This window comes from Schistocerca americana, chromosome 4 (assembly GCF_021461395.2).
Source record: "Schistocerca americana isolate TAMUIC-IGC-003095 chromosome 4, iqSchAmer2.1, whole genome shotgun sequence".
NCBI lineage: Eukaryota > Metazoa > Arthropoda > Insecta > Orthoptera > Acrididae > Schistocerca > Schistocerca americana.
In genome coordinates this window covers 220,012,828-220,033,054 of record NC_060122.1, presented here as the reverse complement: position 1 = coordinate 220,033,054, position 20,227 = coordinate 220,012,828, and the positions used below count along the sequence as shown (strand labels likewise).

General features: G+C 43.4%; 1 protein-coding gene and 1 pseudogene across 1 annotated transcript in view; one reads left to right on the top strand and one right to left on the bottom strand.

Annotated features, from left to right (window-relative positions):
- The window catches only part of LOC124613358 (peptidoglycan-recognition protein LE-like), a 123,682-nt gene that overhangs the window by 22,306 nt on the left and 81,149 nt on the right, over positions 1-20,227 (top strand). The gene's annotated exons all lie outside the window — the stretch shown is intronic.
- On the bottom strand, positions 4,930-5,047 carry LOC124614268 (annotated as a pseudogene).

Genomic DNA, 20,227 nt, shown 5'->3' with positions numbered 1-20,227 from the left:
GGCGGACGTCGCAAGACATCCGTTTCAGTTCGTCGTTGATACATTAACTCAGTTTTTTTATTACAGAGAGCATCTAACCCTCTGACCGAACACGCTGAGCTACCGTGCCGGCAGGAAAGCTTCACTAAAGTTTGGAAGGTAGGAGACGAGGTGCTGCCAGAAGTGAAGCTGTCGGGGCAGGGCGTGAGTCGTGCTTCGGTAGCTCAGATGGTGCCGGCATGGTAACTCAGCGTGTTCGGTCAGACGGTTAGCTGCCCTCTGTAATAAAAAGAACTGAGTTAATGGATCAATAACGAACTGAAACGGGTGTCTTGCGACGTCCGCATTGAGCAGATGAAACGAACGAAAACGAGCAAAATGAGATTAAAAAAAAAAAAGCATCGTAGAGCACTTGCCCGCGAAAGGAAAGGTCCCAAGTTCGAGTCTCCGTCGGCGCACACAGTTTTAATCTGCCAGGAAGTTTCAGTACAACGCTGTTTCGAAACAGTGAAACAGTTTGTGTTTTGTTATCTATTAAACCTACACATTTTATCATCTTGAATGTCTACTGTATAAGTATGTCCATATAAACACAAATGAGGTGCGAGAGCGCTAATCATATCGCAGAAAGTATGAAACTATCACTTAGGCGTCTTGGCAGTTTCGTGTTTCCTGCAGCAAATGCGCTGCTTTCGTGTCGTGTGACTTTCATACTTTTCAATTGGCTGAGGACACCCATAGCCTAAGACAGAAGAACCACCACGAACGGAACTGGAGGTGGGAGCAAACTGCAGAAACAACGGATATGCTACTGGGATTCCCACATTCCGTTAGTATGGGTAATATACCCATCCTGCTAATTTACATGCACACAAAGGGAATCATTGTGGATAATAGGCACAGTGACTGTAGTCTCACAAATAATGACAAATAATTCGAATACATAACAAAATATAACAGAAAAAAAATTTGTCTTTCAAGGTGTTTCGAACCGTTACTATGAATTCACCGCCGGCCGAAGTGACCGTGCGGTTAAAGGCGCTGCAGTCTGGAACCGCAAGACCGCTACGGTCGCAGGTTCGAATCCTGCCTCGGGCATGGATGTTTGTGATGTCCTTAGGTTAGTTAGGTTTAACTAGTTCTAAGTTCTAGGGGACTAATGACCTCAGCAGTTGAGTCCCATAGTGCTCAGAGCCATTTGAACCATATAAATTCACCATGCTTGCCAGCCCTTCCCGTTCACCATTACACTATCAGTGATATGTCAAACAGATTGCTTGCAATTATACCTACATCAGATTTATGTATATGTCTAATAACTGTCACTCTACGCCTTTTTTTTATTCGAAATGTTGTGGGCTTACTTGCGTTTCTTAATATGATTACTGTACATGAACAGATAAGCGTATGTTGTAAAAAAATTGTAATTTAACTGAATGATTTTCACATATTTATTATTTTGAATGTGTATAGTATGCGTTGTTTTATTGTTTGGTTAGTGTTTATAAAGCAGATGTTACGCCATTTCGGAATAGGACAGTCAGCTAGAAACGAAGCTTTATTTTCATATCTTAAGCTTCATACTATTGCTTGTCAAAAAGATTTCGACACTCTTGAAAGTGTTTCACGAAGTGGTATGTTGTGTTTCAGTACCTGTGCCTAGCCCGAATCTCGCCCGACAGAGAGCTGAATGAAACATCACTGTTTTGATACCATTAGTCCGTTCCAAGCACAGGTGGACTGAAACAGACCTATTTTGAAACAACGATACAGTTTCTGTGTCTGGCTCGAGATCGAAACTGGTCCGGTTATCCGAGACAGGGGTGGAACGAAACACCACTGTTTCGAAACAGTGAACCACAGCCGTTCCGAAACACTGAAACAGTTCCTCGTATCGATACACTGTATCGAAACATAGAAACAGTGGCCAAGTCTAGTATCTACATCTACATTTATACTCCGCAAGCCACCCAACGGTGTGTGGCAGAGGGCACTTTACGTGCCACTGTCACTACCTCCCTTTCCTGTTCCACTCGCGTATGTTTCGCGGGAAGAACGACTGCCGGAAAGTCTCTGTGCTCGCTCGAATCTCTCTAATTTTATATTCGTGATCTCCTCGGGAGGTATAAGAAGGGGAAAGCAATATATCCGATACCTCATCCAGAAACGCACCCTCTCGAAACCTGGATAGCAAGCTACACCGCGATGCAGAGCGCCTCTCTTTCAGAATCTGCCACTTGAGTTTGTAACGCTATCACGCTTACCAAATAACCCTGTGCCGAAACGCGCAGCTCTTCTTTGGATCTTCTCTATCTCCTCTGTCAATCCGACCTGGTACGGATCCGACACTGATGAGCAATACTCAAGTGTAGGTCGAACGAGTGTTTTGTGAGCTACTTCCTTTGTTGATGGACTACTTTTTCTAAGGACTCTCCCAATGAATCTCAACCTGGCACCCGCCTTACAAACAATTAATTTTATATGATCATTCCACTTCAAATCGTTCCATACACATACTGCCAGATATTTACAGAAGTAACTGCTACCAATGTTTGTTGCGTTATAATATAAACATACAATAATGGATCCTTCTTTCGATGTATTCGCAATACGTTACACTTGTCTATGTTAACGGTCAGTTGCCACTCCCTGCACCAAGTGCCTATCCGCTGCAGATCTTCCTGCATTTCGTTGCAGTTTTCTAATGCTGCAATTTCTCTGTATACTACAGCATCATTCGCGAAAATCCGCATGGAACTTCCGGCACTATCTACTAGGTCATTTATATATATAGTGAAAAGCAATGGTCCCATAACAGCCGGCCGGAATGGCCGTGCGGTTCTAGGCGCTACAGTCTGCAACCGCGTGACCGCTACGGTCGCAGGTTCGAATCCTGCCTCGGGCATGGATGTGTGTGTGATGTCCTTAGGTTAGTTAGGTTTAAGTAGTTCCAAGTTCTAGGGGACTGATGACCTCAGATGTTAAGTCCCATAGTGCTCAGAGCCATTTGAACCATTTTTTTGTCCCATAACACTCCCCTGTGGCACGCCAGAGGTTACTTTAACGTCTGTAGACGTCTCTCCATTGATAACAACATGCTGTGTTATGTTTGCTAAAAACTCTTCAATCCACCCACACAGCTGGTCTGATATTCCGTAGGCTCTTACTTTGTTTATCAGGCGACAGTGCGTAAGTGTATCGAACGCCCTCCGCAAGTCAAGGAAAATGGCATCTACCTGGGAGCCTGTATCTAATATTTTCTGGGTCCCACGAACAAATAAAGCGCGTTGGGTCTCACACGATCGCTGTTTCCGGAATCCATATGGTTCCTACACAGTAGATTCTGGGTTTCCAGAAATGACATGATACGCGAGCAAAAAACATGTTCTAAAATTCTACAACAGATCGATGTCAGAGATATAGGCCTATAGTTTTGCGCATCTGCTCGACGACCTTCCTGAAAACTGGAACTACCTGTGCTCTTCTTCAATCATTTGGAACCTTCCGTTCCTCTGCAGACTTGCGGTACACGGCTGTTAGAAGGGGGCAAGTTCTTTCGCGTACTTTGTGTAGAATCGAATTGGTATCCCGTCAGGTCCAGTGGACTTTCCTCTGTTGAGTGATTCCAGTTGCTTTTCTATTCCTTGGGCACTTATTTCGATGTCAGCCATTTTTTTCGTTCGTGCGAGGATTTAGAGAAGGTACTGCAGTTTTCCTTTGGAAAAAGGTGTTTAGTATTTCAGCTTTACGTGTGCCATCCTCTGTTTCAGTTCCATTATCATCCCAGAGTGTCTGCATATGCTGTTTCGATCCACTTACTGATTTAACGCAAATCCAGAACTTCCTAGGATTTTCTGTCAAGTCGGTACATAGAATTTTACTTTCGAATTCACTGAACGCTTCACGCATAGCCCTCCTTACGCTAACTTTGGCATCGTTTAGCTTCTGTTTGTCTGAGGGGTTTCGGCTGCGTTTAAATTTGCAGTAAAGCTCTCTTTGCTTTCGCAGTAGTTTCCTAACTTTGTTGTTGAACCACGGTGGGTTTTTCCTGTCCCTCACAGTTAGTATCGTCATTTGCTCAGCATTTTTCGGTTGTTCAGCGATATTTTCACAAAGTAAAGCTGTCGGCACACGGTCCGCGTTCTTTACACATCAACGCTGAGGATGCCGAGTTCACGCGCCAGGTTAGTCGAGCGCATTAATGCGCTGATCCTGGACTCGGGTAGGTGCGCTGGCCCCCGATATCGAATCCACCCGGCGGATTAACGACGGCGGCCAGTGTGGTGGCCAGCCTGGATGTGGTTTTTAGGCGGTTTTCCACATCCCCCTATGTGAATACCGAGCTGGTCCCCATGTCCCACCTCAGTTCCACGTCTCACAGACATCTGAACACTTTCGCACTTTTCCATGGACTACACTAGTCGCAGACAGTTGGGGTACACTAGTTCCTTACCGGGGGGTACGGGGTGGCGGCAGGAAGGGAATCCGGCCACCCCTTTCCACTAACCTTGCCAAATCCGTTCCTAACAATGCCGACCCTGCGTCAATGCGGGACATGGCATGAGTGAAAGAAGAAAGAAAGAAAGAAAGCTGAGCATGCCGAGTTCAGCGTGCTGCCACAGTCTAACATAACAGCCACGAAACTCTCAGTCCTTTTTGCTTCCCACTGTGATAACATCGCGCCGAGGGGCCAGCAAGCGACACTTCTTAATACGATATCGGATGAATGCGAATAATACCGTTTATATTGATTTGAACATTGTTTATACAATAGGAAGTGGGTGCACTCACCTACCGGGACCATCCGACCGCCGTGTCATGCGGATAGGAGGGATGTGGGGTCAGCACACCGCTCTCCCGGTCGTAAGATGGTATTCTTGACCGAAGCCGCTACTATTCGGTCGAGTAGCTCCTCAATTGGCATCACGAGGCAGAGTGCACCCCGAAAAATGGCAACAGCGCATGGCAGCCTGGATGGTCACCCATCTAAGTGCCGGCCACGCCCGACAGCGCTTAACTTCGGTGATCTCACGGGAACCGGTGTATCCACTGTGGCAAGGCCGTTGCCCAGGAAGTGTGTGAAGTGACATAAACATCGACAATAACTAAAAAATTACATCAAATCTGCCATTCTTTAATTTCAAAAGGACTCAGAGATATGAAAAGGTACATCACAGGACAGTCACGATTCTCTTGTAATGTACAGATATCTACAGAAGAATGTCGTTTTTCCTTAATAACAAACAGTTCCTAGTTAATACCGGAAGACCTGACGTGTTTCAGGATGACCTATATCTACCCAACAACGCGAGTTTTTTTCCGACACGCTTTTGGCCTAATCAGTGGATGTGGAACGTAGGAAATATTAATGGAATGTAATACCTACATCATCAAGGGTGGGAAATAAGAAACCACATCTATAGGTGAAAGGAAAACCACACAGCCGTGATGGTAAAACGTCGAAAGCAATAAAACTGCTTCCCAGTGCAGTAGAAAACAGAAAACTGTTGCGGAAACGCAACACTTGCTAGATCTCTGGCCCTAAATAGCATGAATGTTCAACACGCTCGCCTTTTAAGAAAAGTATTTATATTTACAAAAACATTCCTGTATTAGAAAATCGAGCGAAGTTTATGATTGGGTCTACTCAACAAAACAATTGTACGTGGCAAGGAAAGTGCCTATCATAATAAGAGCAGACAACAACTGAAATTATGCTTCTCATGCTTAAAAAATTAAGTTCTATTCTATTGCTTTCAGCGGAATAAGCTGAGATTATACACATATTCGTAAGTATTTCTTCGTGGGTAAGTTGTAGCTTATGTCACTGACATCTACATCTACATCTACATCCACAAGCCACAGTAAGGTGCGTGGCGGAGGGTACCCTGCGCTACTACTTGTCATTTCCCCTCCTATTTCACTCGCAAATAGAGCGAGGGAAAACAACTGTCTGTACACCTCCGTATGAGCTCTTATTTCTCGTATCTCATCTTCGTGATCCTTCCGCGCGATGTATGTTGACAGGAGTAGAATAGTTCGGTAGTCAACTTCAAATGCCGGTTCTCTTAATTTTCTCAATAGTGTTTCCCGGAAAGAACGCCACCTTCCCTCCAGGGATTCTCATTTGAGTTCCCGAAACTAAAGTTTTGTTCGAATCTACGGGTAACAAACCTAGTAGCCCTCCTCTAAATTGCTTCGATGTCTTCCTTCAATCCGACCTCGTACAGATCCCAACAACTCGAGCAGTACTCAAGAACGGGTCGCACCAGCGTCCTATATGCCGTCTCCTTTACAGGTGAACCAATATTTCCTAAAATTCTCCCTATAAACCGAAGTCGACCATTTGCCTTCCATTCCATAGTTTTCATATGCTCGTTCCACTTCATATCGTTTTGCAACGTTACCCCCAGATATTTACACAACTTGACTATGTCAAGCTGAACACCAGTAATACTGAATCCTAACATTGCAGGTTAGTTCACCCTACTCATCCGCATTAACTTACGTTTTTCTTGCTATAGGGCTAGCTGCCATTCATCACATCAGTGAGATTTGGCTATTTTTATCTTTATTTCACGATCATTCACGTCTATTGCTAATCTACTGTTACTTGGTACATGTTGTTGTCGTTGTTGTGGTCTTCAGTCCTGATACTGGTTTGATGCAACTCTCCATGCTACTCTGTCCTGTGCAAGCCCCTTCATCTCCCAGTACCTACTGCATCCTACATCCTTCTGAATCTGCTTAGTGTATTCAGCTCTTGGCCTCCCTCTATGATTTTTACGCTCCACGCTGCCCTCCAATACTAAATTGATGATCCCTTGATGCCTCAGAACATGTCCTACCAACCAATCCCTTCTTCAAGTCAAGTTGTGCCAGAACCTCCTCTTCTCCCCAATTCTTTCAATACCTCCTCATTAGTTATGTGATCTACCCATCTAATATTCAGCATTCTTCTGTAGCACCACATGTCGAAAGCTTCTATTCTCTTCTTGTCCAAACTATTTATCGTCCACGTTTCACTTCCATACATGGCTACACTCCATACAAATACTTTCAGAAACGACTTCCTGACACTTAAATCTATACTCGATGTTAACAAATTTCTCTTCTTCAGAAACGCTCTCCTTGCCATTGCCAGCCTACATTTTATATCCTCTCTACTTCGACCATCATCAGTTATTTTGCTCCCCAAATAGCAAAACTCCTTTACTACTTTAAGTGTCTCATTTCCTAATCTAATTCCCTCAGCATCACTTAACTTAATTCGACTACATTGCATTATCCTCGTTTTGCTTTTGTTGATGTTCATCTTATATCCTCCTTTCAAGACACTGTCCATTCCGTTGAGCTGCTCTTCCAGGTTCTTTGCTGTCTCTGACAGAATTACAGTGTCATCGGCAAACCTCAAAGTTTTTAATTCCTACTCCGAATTTTTCTTTTGTTTCGTTTACTGGTTGCTCAATATACAGATTGAATAACATCGAGGAGAGGCTACAACCCTGTCTCACTCCCTTTCCAACCACTGCTTCCCTTTCATGCCTCTCGACTCTTGTAACTGCCTTCTGGTTTCTGTACAAATTGTAAACAGCCTTTCGCTCCCTGTAATTTACTTCTGCCACCTTCATAATTTGAAAGAGAGTATTCCAGTCAACATTGTCAAAAGCTTTCTCTAAGTCTACAAATGCTAGAAACGTAGGTTTGCCTTTCCTTAATCTTTCTTCTAAGGTAAGTCGTAGTGTCAGTATTGCCTCACGTATTCCAACATTGCTACGGGATCCAAACTGATCTTCCCCGAGGTCGGCTTCTACCAGTTTTTCCATTCGCATTAGTATTTTGCAGCCGTGACTTATTAAACTGATAGTTCGGTAATTTTCACATTTGTCACACCTGCTTTCTTTGGGATTGGAATTATTATATTCTTCTTGAAGTCTGAGGGTATTTCGCCTGTCTCATACATCTTGCTCACTAGATGGTAGAGTTTTGACAGGACTAGCTCTCCCAAGGCTGTCAGTAGTTCTAATGGAATGTTGTCTACTCCCGGGGCCTTGGTACATAAACATATAATAAGCACTTCGTATTAACATTAACACTTTAGTATTAAATGGCATAGATGTTTCTTTCCAGGAACGAGAAATTCTTAAGCCGTCGGCACACGGATCGTGCCGTTGAACGTCAACGTTGAGCGTGCCAACTTCAACATGCTGCTGAACACTTAGACAATGCGACCAGTGTACGAGCTACGTGTGTCTCAATGTGGTATGCGCGGACGCAGCGCTCCCAGCGACTTTAATTGACTGTATGTAGCTCGAAAATCACACTGTTTCCGAAAGGAACAGGCGTAAAATTCCGTCATTAACTCTATTAAAAACCACATTTCCTCTGTTGTACTATGCTGCTCGTATTTTTCTTTCTGCAGTAGGTCCTCATATAAATAAAAACTTCGGCACCAATGAACATGTTATAAGTCAAAAACGAAAGTACGAGGTGTATTCGGACAGTAAGGTCCGATTAGGCGTGAAACGAAAATCACTATGAAAATCCGATGGAACTTTGCACAGATATGTTGCACAGTGTCTTTGTTTGCCTGTCGATCGCTTCACATCGCTCTTTTCAGTTCAGAACGCAAAGTGATCGCGTAGAAATGCCTACAACAACAGTGTCCCCGCCAAGTATGTGGATATGGGGACAGATTTCGCCTGAAGCTATGCAGACTACATACCTTAAATGTCATGCGTTTTTTACTTAAAGACAATGTTCAGCCACATTCTGCAGGGGCAGTGAACAAGCTCCTGCAGCGTTTTCGATGGGCAGTGTTTGATCGCCCACAATACAGCCCTTAATTGGTTCCTTCCGTTGTTCATCTCTGCTCACATGAACTGCAGGCTATGAGGACAACATTTTGCCACAAACAATGTAAGGCAGACTAGCGTAGAGAATTGGCAGAAAGCACAGGCGGCTGCTTTCTGTGACGAGGGTACTGGAAAGCTTGTACAACGCCACGACAAAGGTGTAAGTTGGAGCGACGACTATTCAGAGAGGTAGCTCGAAGGCGTGGCTAACTGTTGTGAATAAAAAATTTTTGAATTTCATTGTGGTTTTCATTTCGCGACCGATCTGACCTTACTTTCCGAACAGTCCTCGTACCAATTCCGGTCAGTAACGACATCAGCCTATAAAAGTTCCATTGTAAGTAGTGCGATACAAAATTTACACCAGTTCTCAGTATAAAGATAAAAATTATCATTCTCACCTTTTAGTAAAACAGTAAGGTCATTCTTACTTGATCACTGTTCCTACTCAGTAGCAGAATGTTTACAACGTACACTACTGGCCATTAAAATTGCTACATCAACAAGAAATGCAGATGATAAACGGGTATTCATTGCACAAATATATTATACCAGAACTGACATTTTTCACGCAATTTGGGTACATAGATCCTGAGAAATCAGTACCGAGAACAACCACCTCTGGCCGTAATAAAGACCTTGATACGCCTGGGCATTGAGTCAAACAGAGCTCGGATGGCGTGTACAGGTACAGCTGCCCATGCAGCTTCAACACGATACCACAGTTCATCAAGAGTAGTGACTGGCGTATTGTGACGAGCCAGTTGCTCGGCCACCATTGACCAGACGTTTTCAGTTGTGAGAGATCTGGAGAATGTGCCGGCGAGGGCAGCAGTCGAACATTTTCTGTATCCAGAAAGGCCCGTACAGGACCTGCAACATGCGGTCGTGCATTATCCTGCTGAAATGTAGGGTTTCGCAGGTATCGAATGAAGGGTAGAGCCACGGGTCGTAACACATCTGAAATGTAACGTCCACTGTTCAAAGTGCCGGCAATGCGAACAAGAGGTGACCAAGATGTGTAACCAATGGCACCCCATACCATCACGCTGGGTGATACGCCAGTATGGCGATGACGAATACACGCTTCCAATGTGCGTTCACCGCGATGTCGCCAAACACGGATGCGACCATCATGATCCTGTATGCAGAACCTGGATTCATCCGAAAAAATGACGTTTTGCCATTCGTGCACCCAGGTTCGTCGTTGAGTACAACATCACAGGCACTCCTGTCTGTGATGCAGAGTCAAGGGTAACCGCAGCCATGGTGTCCGAGCTGATAGTCCATGCTGCTGCAAACATCGTCGAACTGTTCGTGCAGATGGTTGTTGTCTTGCAAACGTCCCCATCTGTTGACTTAGGGATCGAGACGTGGCTGCACGATCCGTTACAGCCATGCGCATAAGATACCGGTCATCTCGACTGCTAGTGATACGAGGCCGTTGGGATCCAGCACGGCGTTCCGTATTACCCTCTTGAACCCACTGATTCCATATTCTACTAATAGTCATTGGATCTCGACCAACGCGAGCAGCAATGTCGCGGTACGATAAACCGCAATCGCGATAGGCTACAATCCGACCTTTATCAAAGTCGGAAACGTGATGGTACGCACTTCTCCTCGTTACACGAGGCATCACAACAACGTTTCACCACACAACGCCGGTCAATTGCTGTCTGTGTATGAGAAGTCGATTGGAAAATTTCCTCATGTCAGCACGTTGTAGATGTCGCCACCGGCGCCAACCTTGTGTGAATGCTCTGAAAAACTAATCATTTGCATATCACAGCATCTTCTTCCTGCCGTTTAAATTTCGCTTTTGTAGCACGTCATCTTCGTGGTGTAGCAGTTTTAATGGCCAGTAGTGTATAAAATACAAAACTTTTAAGAAGGTAGTGCAAAATATCTTACTGGAAGTTATGCAAGATATCTTGTAGATTATGCCAATCGAACAAACTCACTCCTCAGAAAGAGCACCTTTATATTTTCTTACCGTCGAATATTGTAGAATACACTTTCGTTAAAGTAACAAGAAAGTGTCAGAATCTATTTCAAAACGCCAAGGTAAGCGAAAAGTTTTTAAATCCCCTGTTTACAATTCTACGATGCTACTTGCTGGAAGCTGCCGAAGATGGAGCGATGCTATCTCGCCTGATAACGCAACCGCGTGAGAGCTCCTTGACAGCTGTGCGTAATCACGCGTTTCATCGCTTCGTTACAACCACACGGACGCCACGCGCTTGCATGTTGGCCACGAATTTGCAGTGTGTAGACACACGATGTGCTAAGCTTAACACTGTAGGAAATGTTGCTGCAGTCGCTGCTGCTAGCAGTTGCCACATCGCATCTCGCTGCCTGCTGGGTGCGTTGTTGCATTTTACGCTGGAACGTCGCTGCGCGCCCAGCCAGGACAGCGAAAAGGGGAAAATCCACATCTCCAATTTCCACGTTGCTAAAACATTTCCATGATAGGCAATGCAAACCTCAAACCCCAACTGTGTGTGACCTTTTTCTCCTTCAAACTTCTTATTGTTTGTCAAATATTTTTGTACTGCATTTTCACCTTGATGATGGGCCGGCCGAAGTAGCCGTGCGGTTAAAGGCGCTGCAGTCTGGAACCGCAAGACCGCTACGGTCGCAGGTTCGAATCCTGCCTCGGGCATGGATGTTTGTGATGTCCTTCGGTTAGTTAGGTTTAACTAGTTCTAAGTTCTAGGGGACTAATGACCTCAGCAGTTGAGTCCCATAGTGCTCAGAGCCATTTGAACCATTTTTTCACCTTGATGAGAAGTCATCAACTTTGTTCACAGCTTCAGCGCTACGAAATACTTGAGTTTTCTCAATGAGGACTACAGTTGTGGAGCCAAGAAGCCGCATAGTTGTATTCGAATACCTCGATTTATCTCTGAGGTTATGAAAGTATGTCGCTCACTGTTTTTGAGCCTCTTATGACTAATTGCTGGTGTGCCACGTAGAACCTATTTTCTCGACACTGGAGAAATGTATAAATCCGCTTCCAAGTTTCAAACGAAGTTCAATATGTCAGCTACATTTCGTATGTGGCAATATAACATGCACCAGACATAAACTCATAATGATACATATTTTTCATTGCAGACTACTCGAATTCCGTGCTGTGCTACTTAATTTCGAAATATCATAAAAACCTATAAATATCAACGAATAATAGGCAGTTCATCAAGAAGCTGACAAATGAGGCTATAACATGCGAAACAACAATACTTTCAAATTGTTCACGTGCATCCAGCCACAATTTCGTTTTGGTGTACTCCATTGAAAAAGTACCGATACCAGTTCCGAACTGATACAGTTCATCAACAGGTGCTTTCGTCATAACACGTTAGTTGGTTTGCAGGTTAGTTCCCCTAGGATAAAAGATGGCTGACAGTTACAAAAATGAAGTAATGACGGTCGCGCTACAACCTGTGTTTGAGTGCAACATGTGAAGAATGCTTACCTGGAACATTTGTTTCTAAAGTGCGTCATATTCATAGTGTAGTTCGTATTTTCGCGGAAGCCTGCACACACACACACACACACACACACACACACACACACACACACACACACACACACACACACACATCCACGGACACACACACACACACACACACACACACACACTAACACACACATTTGTTTTCATTGTTATACACTTTCGTTAGACTACAAAAACAAATTACCAATGCACTCACTTATTTTGACTGACTCATGAATTATGAAAACAAATGCAGAGCGATTACTAAGTACACGAGTGTTAAAAGATGCTGCTGAACAGTGACACGTTAAAAGATATAGACTTTCTGAAAAATGAGGCTCATATTACTGTTATATTAAACTGAGCACGTAGTTTTCATTAATTATAGTGCGTTAAATACAGATGATTAAATAGGATTTAGTTAGTTGCAGCATTACAAAGTTATTTTACAAAACAGTGGAGAATGAAATATGGATAAGAAGGCATGCGGAAAGTTCATAGCTATTTGAACGTTACTGAGCACAGAACACTAAAATGTATTTACATTTAGTGCCATGAAACTTATTGAGTATTGTTGTGTACATAGTTCCGCGTAGTCAGCGCGTACACAACTTTCCCAATAGAGCGTGCCCCGCTAAGCACAACAGCGCAGGCGCAGCGCTCGTCCGTCTCCGCTCTACGAGATGGCGCTGTCTTAGAGACGGACCAAATTCTGCTACCGCCGATCCGCGTATTAATATGTACCGCAGCCAGTGAGATTGCTGCTAAAGTAGAACCTTTTCTCCTCGCGGATCACACTCGCGCAGTGATACCTGAACGCTCGAGGTATTATAACGAGTGTACAGACCTCCGATTAGTATGCATTTGTCTGCACCAGTCTGCATTAGTCTATAGTCAAGTTTCAGTCTGCGCCTAATAAGATTATCATATTCCTGTACATAGCCATGAAGAGACATGTACAGACACTTTGTCAAGTATCAGAGAAATGTGAGAATAAGATTAACGTACCAAGACCAAAGGAACTTCAGATTGTCAATTGTAAACAGCATCCAGAATCAAGTTACGTAATGTCTATGTTTTTTTTATTATTTTAATAAATGTGTGTGAAAATTAATCAAGTTCTGTTTAAAGTTGGTCACCGTCAATCTGCTACTCTAAGCGTGCAAGTGGCATTTCTATCGTCTGACCTAACGGTTGAAGATAAACACGCCACGATAAGACCTCGAGACATATTGCTGACACTAGCCTACTTCGTTAGAGCGGCAATTCAAATAATCTGATGGTGTGTGTACCGAAGGTCTTACAGTACGCACACCACAAGTATGGAGATCCATACAGTATTATGAGATTTGTTACGTGATCTAAAGATATGTGAAGAAACTTTATTTATAGCGGAGTGTGGAAAGTACTTTCTGGAAGCTTTGCAGAGAAAGAGTATTAGCCACTCGGCCTGCTCTTTAGGGGTGGGGTAAGGATAGTTGTTTTTGCGTGTGTACATTTCCACTTCTGCTAACACATTAATTTTTCTCACCGAACGGTTTCTTTAAAATCATTTAAGAAAGGTTGCAGGGCTGCGTGCATTTTACTCATAGTGGCCCTGGCGCACCTTGACTAGCGGGCTGACTAGTGACCTGTGTGTGCTCCTGGAGGCGCTAATTAAATTCAGGTGTCAGCGCTGTGATTCAGCATGCAGACTACAGTCCTTAATTTTGTTCTAACGTTACGGCTCTCGCGCCGCCTAAATGACTCGTTGACGAAATACAACCGCTCTTGGTTGCATCTTCTCTAGATATTTTGTTCCGCACTGGCGAGCAATACTCAAGAATCGGTCTATCAAGTATTGTAAAAACCACTTCGTTCGAGAATCGGTATGCATGCGACAGCATGAGTGCCTAATATCTTTCTACAGGCCGTGGATTCCGAGACGGCTACGCACAGCAAATGGTTGTAATTCTTACGGTGTATTCCTAAAATCCCTATCTCGAACGACGATTAAAATTTCTTTCATATGATTATCCGTTTCCGAGGTACAGAGGATCAGAGCTAGCCCACTTGTACATGTAAAATACGCACGTAAAATACGGTGTTAGGCGAAAACGTAGTTTGTAAAGTAACGTAGCACGGAGAAATACGGTGTAAAGTGTCTCCGTTATCACCTGGGAACCCCATGTTATAGCAATGAGGCGTATGAATTTTTTTTTTCCACACAAAATTCAATGTGAAGTGTAAAATTAGTTTTGCGTTGTTTCAGTTTCACATGAGTAAACTAAATTTTACTGGGTACGATTATTTTCATATGAATTACATGCACTGCTGCAGAAGGAATAAGAAGTGAAGCAGCGGGAAAATGTTCCTGTCGGAGCTCAAAAAATGCAAATATGTTCCTGTTTATTTAACAGACACTGACTGATAAGTGGGGTACCAACTACCTCATTCTCCCTTCCTGAGAACGTTTAACAATTTTCCCAAAAACTTTGGCATGCAAACATACTCGCGCTTTTGTATGCTGAGAAAGAAGAAGGCTTTGTCGGTGGCAAAGGGACGGAAAAGTGATAAATACTGGAAGGTAATAGGTAATAGGCAGTGGATGTGTTATAGAAAGAGTGAAGGAGGCAATGTTCAGCGTGAGGGAAAGAGAGCGACAGAGTGCAGTGCAACATAGTTAACAGTGGCAGAACAGTGCTAGGAAAAGCATGAAGGAGTCAGTGCCGGGGAAAAGGGGGGGGGGGCGAGAGGAGAAATAAAGAGGAAGAAAAAGTGGGAGTAGGGGAGAGCCAGTAATGATGAGAGACATAGTAAATGACAATGAAAAAGAGAGAGATAGTGACAGTGAAATGAGACTGCAGCTTTAGGAAGGAGGGAACGAAAAATTAGGAGCTGGAGAGAGCAAGAGAGAGAGAATGGAAGGAGACTGTAGTGGTAGTACAGAACGAAGGGGACCGTTGCTGCGACATAGGAGAATGACTGAGAGATAATGACAATGAGTTGGGCTAAATGAATGAGAGACAAAGAGCAACTGATAATGGAAGGGTACAAGCCACTTACGGCGACATCAGGTAAGGGTGAACTGCAGTTATGGGAACTTGTGGGTGTGAGTTGCATTTTAAAAAGAGCACGAATATGTTCGCATGCCAAAATCTTTGCGAAAACTTTTGAAGGCGCTGAGAAAGATAGAATAAGACAGCTGGTACTCCACCTTTCAGTCAGAGTCTTTTAAATAAACAGGAATATATTCACGTCTGGGGTCAACTGCCAGTCCATCTACATCGGCACCCATACTCTGCAAACCACTGTGATGTGCGTAGCAGAGGGTACTTCCCCCTGTACCATTTATTAGGTGTCCTTCCTGTTCCATTCGCATATGGAACGCGGGAAGAATGATCGCTTCAACGCTTCTCTGTGCACTGTAATTAGTTTCACCTCGTCCACGTGATCCATACAAGAGCGATACGTTGAGGGCTGTAGTATCTTCCTAGTTTCATCACTAAAAGCAGGCTCTTGAAATTTTGTTTAGACTTTCTGGAATAGTTTGCCTTTATCTTCAAGAGTCCGCCAGTTCAGTTCTCCGAGCATCTCCGCAACACACTCTCAAGAGCCCAACAAACCTGTGACCATTCTTTGTGCCTTTCTCTGTTCATGTTCAGTATCCCCTCTTAGTCCTGTTTGATATGGATTCCACACACTTGAACAATATTGGAGGAATGTGTCACACAATTATTTTGTAAACGAATTCCTTTGCAGATTGATTGCATTTCCGTAGTATTTAAACGATGAAGTCTGCTGTCTGCTTCACCTACCACTAGAGCCTGTACGATAGCTACATATCATACCTCTACAGATTGTCACAACCAGGTGTTTGTACGAACTGATTCCAGCTGTGACTAACTAGTATTGTAGTCAAAGGATACTACGTGTTTTCGTTTTTTATGTGTAAAGTTTACATTTCTGAACATTTAAAGTAAGTTCCCAATCCTTACATCACTTTGAAATATTATCAAGCTCAAACTGAATATTTTTTCAGACAGTACTTCGTTTGAGATAACCGCATCACTTGCGAAAAGACGTCACGAATTTGACCTCGTGTTAGTCCTGCGATTTGTGTGTGGCAGCTATCAATTCTTTCAACTCAGTGTGCAATTTGTGCTTTTACCAGTGGGGGGGATGTCTTAGGGGGTTAGTGTAATTACATATGTTACTTGCTTGGACCATGGCGTTACCCATGGTTAAACAGTTATTTATAAATAGACGTTAATGCCGAAACTCACTATTCACGCGTATGCACTATCGGAAAAGCCATCCCTTGTTATATCTTTAAAAGTACATTATAGGTAAAGCTTATTTACAGAATCATCTACGTACAGGTATAAGACGGGAATTAAAAAAGTAAAGGCACATTTGCGAAAAGCTGTGCTTATTCTGATGATAGAAAACTGAAATATGCGTTATTTTTCTACGTAACCTCCCTGTACTTCAATGCAGTTTTCCCGACGTTTTACGAGTTTTTTTTTTATTTCATCAGAAAATACGTTTTTCGGTTGCATGTGTAACCAATTTTGCACCGCAGCAATGACGTCTTCATCACTTTCAAATCTTCTTCCCTGTAGTGCTTCCGTTAAGGGTCCAAACACGTGCAAATCACTTGGAGCCAAGTCTGTACTGTATGGTGGATGTTCCAGCACCTCGAATCTCAACTCCTTTATTGCGTTGGCTGTCCGTTTGGCAGAATGTGGGCGAGCGTCATCTTGCTGCAGGATGACGCCTCTTCACAGTTTTCCACGACGTTTGGATCTGATTGCAGGTTTTAGTTTCGTACGCAACACATCACATCCACCATACAATACAGACCTGGCTCTAAAGCCTCGTTTACGCTGGGGCGACCTCTTGCAACATTGTGGCATGCTACGGAAATGTGGCGTGCGTCGTCTTGTAGCATGCTACAATAGGCAACATCTTGCGGCGTATGTTGCATGCGGCAGGTTAATTTATACCAAAGCAACAGAATTTGTGCCACACGTGTGTCGGCCTTGCAGTATAAAGGATGATAAAGTATCGCAGCGGCGGCCTTCTTGGTACTTGCACATGCGGCTAACAACGGAAATGAAAACCAAAGGAAAACAAAACGATGGTGGAAGAGAAGAGTATTTAAAGAAGGTCCATGAAATAGTATCCTAGGAACTAGAAGCAGACGATGGTGCGTTATTTAGTAATGTGTGCTTTCGTCCCAGGCGCGTTAGTTCGCGCAATACCGTTGCCAAAAGGTGGCCTAACGGTAAATGTTCGCACAGGCACCGGGCTGGTCACCACCCTGTGTCAGGGCCCGGGGTGGGAACTTCAGCCCCCAGCTCACCCAACTCTGCGGTACGACTGCTGCGGTGTGACTGCCACACTACTTCCCTCGCAAGCTCGCAAGTAAACGGATGACGCACCTTAGACGAAAGCAACAATGACAACATGAGAATGATGATTTAGTTCTATTTGTTTTGAAATGCTTAACTACTACATAACACTTTTTCAAAATTAATAAGCAAACATATTAATAGTATTAATAGAAAGACTGTATTAAAAACTTCCAGCGTTCGGCTCCACAAATTTAAATTATATGTAAAGTTTTACTCCAGTGCGTTGTAAATAAACATCCCAGGTTGGGATCCATAAACTAAAGCCAGAGGAGGAGATGGTCTGATGCAGAGGGGGGGGGGGGATCCCCCCCCATCCCCCCCTGCAAATCGCACACTGTTTCAACTTTGTCAAGGTTTGTTAATGTGAGAAACGCAAAACTCCGAGTTGTGGCATTTTCCGGAGCTTTTTTTTTTAGTCAGTTTTCTGATTGGTTTGATGCGAACCTCCACGAATTCTTTTCCTGGGCCAATCTTTCATCCTATGTTCTCAATTATTTGTTGGGTGTATTCCAATCCCTGTCCTCCCTTACAGTTACTTCTACTGCCATGGAGGTTAATTCCTGGTGCCTTAACAGAGGGCCTACCATCCTGTCCTTTCTTTTTGCTGTGTGTTTTCTATATGTAGCTTCCCTCGCCGATTCTGCAGCGAGCCTCCTCACTCTTATCAGTCCACCTGACTTTCAACAGTCTTCTGTAGCTCCACATCTCAAACACTTCGATTGTTCCTGTTTTCCCTCTGTCCCTGATTCACTGTCACACAATGCTGTGCTTCAAACTGACATTCTCAGAAATTTCCGTCTCGGAGTAAGGACTATGATTGACACAACTAGACTTCTTTTGGCCAGGAATGCCACTTTTTTCGGTGCTAGTATGCTTCTATATCATTCTTGTTCTGTCTTTCATGGGTTATTTTGCTTCCAAGGAAGCGTAAGTCCTGAACTTCGTCTACCTCGTGATTACCAATTTTCATTTTAAATTTCTCGCTATTCTCGTTTCTGCTTCTTCTCATTGTTTTTATGTTTTCCTGGTTTACTCTTAATCTGTATTCTATATTCATTAGACTGTTCATTCTGTTCATTCCGTTCGACAGATCCTGTTAATTTCCTTCACTTTAACTGAGGGTAGCTACGTCATCAGGGAATCTTATCATTGATATCCCTTCATCCTGAATGTTAATCTCAGTCTTGAACCTCTCTTTTGTTTCATTTATTGCTCTTTCGATGTGTGAACTGAACATTATGAGCGAACGACTTCCTTGTTGGTCTCCCAATCTTATTGTTCCCTCCTGGTTCGTATAGGTGTTATACATCAGTCCTGGACTGTGCGGCTGGTCCCGGCGGAGGTTCAAGTCCTCCCTCGGGCATGGGTGTGTGTGTTTGTCCTTAGGATAGTTTAGGTTAAGTAGTGTGTAAGCTTAGGGACTGATGACCTTTGCTGTTAAGTCCCACAAGATTTTACACACATTTGAACGTTGAACATTATACATCACCCTTGTTTCCCTATAGCTTACTTCCTGGTTGGGCAACTGAGTGAATGGTAATTGGTGTTATAAGTGCCATACGTGTAGAATACTAGTCTTACAACTCGTACTTATTTCTTTTTTTTATTCGTAATGTGATGCATCTGACACGAGTAAAGCAGACGAGAAGCTACAGATAGTAGCAGTGTGGGCCACCGTTGCATTTCCCCTCTTATTACTACTGTTAGAAACAACATGTCACGAGCTGCGTCCTCAGAAAGCTTCCGGAAGAACGTATCAGCAGATTTGGGTGTCGACGAACACAGCAGGAAACCGCGGTTCCTGGAGCTGACCGTGTTATCACACACCAATCCCAGGCTCCCATTGCATCCTAGTCTTTATCAGAGTTCCACTGTAATCTGACATCCTCCGAAACCGAGAATCCTCCGGAACCGAGAACTAAAGCAATATGATGCGCTGCAGATCCAGAACGGCTGTTCACTGCAGCTGTCGGCTCTTACCGTTCTACAGACTGGGATAGCAGACCAAGCAAGATAATAATTAGACGTACAATTACTTTGCTGTAATTGAAGTAACGAAGGTACAATGAATTCGGCTTGAGTTTGACAATATATAGGTATAAAGTGAAATGCTCATCACATCTGATCATATAGACTTCAAATAAAAAGTAAGGAAGATAAACTGCGCATGTTTTACAATATTCATTTTTCATGTTAATTCGTTGTGGCTTAGGAATATTAGATTTTCTGTTTAAGAGGTAGTTTCCTCATCGCCTCACGTGGTCTTGGCGTCTGCTGGCCGATGCGACGCTTCTTTAATTACAATGGAAATGCTACAAAAAATCCAACTTTGATTTTTATATCTCCGTTTCTAATCATAAAATGGAGATGAAATTTTAAACATGAGTTTCTGATTAAAAAAGTTTTCCGAATACCAAGAGCACAGTAAATCAATAAATTTATCAGTTATGCAAATTTTTAACTTTGGCTAGTTCTGTGGCTTGCTTAAATAG